This window comes from Colobus angolensis, unplaced genomic scaffold (genome assembly GCF_000951035.1).
Source record: "Colobus angolensis palliatus isolate OR3802 unplaced genomic scaffold, Cang.pa_1.0 Scaffold13, whole genome shotgun sequence".
NCBI classification, from domain to species: domain Eukaryota; kingdom Metazoa; phylum Chordata; class Mammalia; order Primates; family Cercopithecidae; genus Colobus; species Colobus angolensis.
The window spans coordinates 7333293-7337086 of record NW_012114252.1 but is presented as its reverse complement, the minus strand read 5'-3'; the positions used below and the strand labels follow the sequence as shown (position 1 = coordinate 7337086).

The following is a 3794-nucleotide window of genomic DNA, read 5'->3' as shown; positions in this document are numbered from 1 at the left end:
GTTCTGGAGGCTGGAAAATTCAAGATTGATGGGTTGGCATCTGGGAAAGGCCTTCTTGCTGCCTATCTTATGGCAGAAGAGAGAGCAAGAGACTGAACTTGCAGCTTCAAGCCGTTTTACAATAGGCATCAATTCATTTGTGAGGGTGGAACCCTCATGACCTAAATGTCTCCCATTAGGCCTCACCTCATAACACTGCTTCACTGGGAATCAAGTTTTCAACACATCATTTTTGGGGTATTCACACCATAGTGCCAAATTACCTTTCTTCTTGTGGTGAGAAAATTAAAAATCGATTCTTTTAGCAATTTTGACATATACAATACATTATTAACTGTGGCCACCATGCAGTGCAATAGATCACTAAAACTTATTCCTCCAGTCTAACTGAAATTTTGTATCCTTTGATCAACATCTTCCCATTCCCCATCTCTCTCCCTTCCCCCAGCCTTTTGTAACCACCTTTCTACTCTGTTTCTACCAGATTGACTTTTTCAGATTCTGCATACAAATGGGATCATACAGTATTTGTCTTTTGGTTCCTGGTTTATTTCTCTTAGCATAATGTCCTCCAGTTCCATCCACGTTGCTGTAAACAGCATTTTCTTGTTTTTAAGACTTTACAGTGTTCCACTGTATGTATGTGTATGAGTGCATGCTCATCAAAAGACAAAATTAGGAAAATAGCAAAACACAACACATTTGTAACACAAATATCTGACAAATGACTTTTATCCAGAGTATATTAGGAAACTCTTAAAACTCAATAATAAAAAGACAATAACCTCACTTTGAAAAACGTACAAAAGACTTGAATAGACAATTCAATTCAAAGGAAGACATATGGGCTCCAAGTCACTGTTGCACAGCCTGGTGCCCCATGTGTGTGGGACAGTCCCAACCCACCTTGCTCTTTAGTACTTGTAAGGCTTTTCTTTTCAAAATGCCTGAGGAAGTGCACCATGAAGAGGAGGAGGTGGAGACTTTTGCCTTTCAGACAGAAATTGCCTAACTCAGGTCTCTTATTATCAATATCTTCTATTCCAACAAGCAGATTTTCCTTCAAGAGTTGATTTCTAAAGTTTCTGATGCCTTGGACATGATTCTCTATGAGGGCCTGGCAGACACAAGTTGGACAGTGGTAAAGAGCTGAAAATTGACATCATGCCCAACCCTCAGGAATGCACCCTGACTTTGGGGTGGACACAGGCATTGGCATGACAAAGCTGATTTCATAAATACTTTGGGAACCATTGCCAAGTCTGATACTAAAGGATTTATGGAGGCTCTTCAGGCTGGTGCAGACATCTCCATGATTGTCAGTTTGGTGTTGGCTTTCATTCTGTGTATGTGGTGGCAGAGAAAGTGGTTGTGATCACAAAGCACAACGATGATGAACAGTGAGCCTGGGAGTCCTCTGGTGGGGGTTCCTTCACTGTATGTGCTGACCATGGCAGGGGTACCAAAATGATCCTCCACCTTAAAGAAAACCAGACAGAGTACTTAGAAGAGAGATGGGTCAAAGATGCAGTGAAAAAGCACTCACAGTTCATAGGTTAACCCATCACCCTCTATCTGAGGAAGGAAAGAGAGAAGGAAATCAGTGATGATGAGGCAGAGGAAGAGAAAGGCAAGAAATAATAGGAGGATAAAGATAATGAGGAAAAGCCCAAGATTGAAAATGTGGGTTCAAAGGAGGAGGATGACAGTGGTAAGGATAAGAAAAAGAAAACCAAGAAGATCAGAGAGAAATACATTGATCAGGAAAAGCTACACAAGACCAAGCCTATTTGGACAAGAAACCATGATTACATCATCCAGGAGAAGTATGGAGAATTCCGTAATAGCCACACTAATGACTGGGAAGACCACTTGGCAGTCAAGCACTTCTCTATAGAAGGTCAGTTGGAATTCAGAGCATTGCTATTCATCCCTAGTCAGGCTCCTTTTGACTTCTTTGAGAATAATAAGAATAAAGACACCATCAAACTCTACATCCTTCATGTGTTCATCATGCACAGCTGTGATGAACTGATACCAGAGGATCTCAACTTTACTCGTGGTACGGTTGACTCTGAGGATCTACCCCTGAACATTTGAGAAATGCTCCAGCAGAGCAAAATCTTGAAAGTCATTCACAAAAACATTGTTAAGTAGTACTTTGAGCTCTTCTCTGAGTTGGCAGAAGACAAAGAGAATTACAAGAAATTCTATGTGGTATTCTCTAAAAATCTAAAGTTTGGAATCCCCAAGGACTCCCCTAACAGGCAACACCTGTCTGAGCTGCTGCACTTTCATACCTCCCAGTCTGGAAGGGATGACATCTCTGTCAGAATATGTCTTTTTTTTTTTATGAAGGATACACCTACTACATCACTGGTGAGAGAAATGAACAGGTGGCCAGCTCTGCTTTTGTGCAGTGAGTGCAGAAGCGGGGCTTTAAGGTAGTGTATGATACCAACCCCACTGATAAGTACTGCATGCAGCAGCTCAAGGAGTTTAATGGGAAGGGCCTCGTCTCAGTTACCAAGGAGGGTCTGGAGCTACCTGAAGGTGAGGAGCAGAAGAAAATGGAAGAGTGCAAGGTAAAGCTTGAGAACCTCTGCAAGTTCATGAAAATAATCTTGGATAAGAAGGTTGAGAAGGTGACAGCTTCCAATAGGCTTGAGTCTTCACCTGCTGCATTGTGACCAGCATCTATGGCTTGACAGCCATTATGGAGCAGATTGTGGAAGCCCAGGCACTTTGGGACACCTCTATGATGGTTACCTGATGGCCAAAGGGCACCTGGTGATCACCGTGAGCACCCCATTGTGGAGACGCTGTGGCATAAGGCTGAGACGGACAAGAATGACAAGGCTGTCAAGGACTGGGTGGTGCTGCTGTTGGAAACCAAGCTGCTCTTCTGACTTCTTCCTTGAGGATTCACAGACCCACTCCAACTACATCTACTGCATGATCAAGCTAGGCCTAGGTATCAATGAAGATGAAGTGACAGCAGAGGAACCCACTGCTACTGTTCCTGATGAGATCCTCCCATTTGAGGGCAATGAGGTTGTGTCTCGCATGGAAAGAATAGATCAGGAGTTCATGCTTGGAAACCTTGTGCGCTCTGTGTAGTGTTCTCAGGGCTCCCACCACAGCCTTGAGTGGCCCTGTCCCATCTGCCTCACTCTGATGATGCCTAGTGTTTTTTCTCTCCCATCCTTGTATCTAAGGCAGGAAACAAGGGTATCAAGCCCCATTTCCTCCCTAATTTGACAACAGGATTGGATGTTGTGTACTGTGGGTTTTTTAAAATTTTGTTCTGAAATTTATCTATGCAAAATAAAGAAGATGCCATTTTATATATATATAAAAAAAAGACATATGAATAGCCAGTAAGCAAAGGAAAAGGTGCTCAACACTTTAGTTATCAGGAAATCGCAAATTAAAACCAAAGTAAGAAACTACTTTATACTCACTAGAATGGTTAAAATTCAAGACGATAATACCAAATGTTGGCCAAGAGGTGGAGCATGGACTTTCATACATTGCTGACTACAAAACAGTACAAACACTTGGGAAAACGGTTCAGTAGTTTTATTCATTTTTCTAAATAAAAGCAAATGTATCTTAACCTAAGGCAGAGGAATTATACTACTAGATGTTTACTTAAAATAAATGAAATGAGTTGTAGGAATTACTTGTATATTCTGGTTTTAGTATTGCAGCTGTCTTCTGTCACTCAGCAATTTGCCTTTCCCTGTCTTAGTATGCCTTTGGATAAACAGAAATTCTTACTTTTAAAGTAG

The 3794-nt window shown here is 41.6% G+C and overlaps 1 pseudogene; it reads left to right on the top strand.

Annotated features, from left to right (window-relative positions):
• Window positions 1-943: 943 nt before the first annotated feature.
• LOC105505943 lies at window positions 944-3120 on the top strand (annotated as a pseudogene).
• Window positions 3121-3794: the final 674 nt, after the last annotated feature.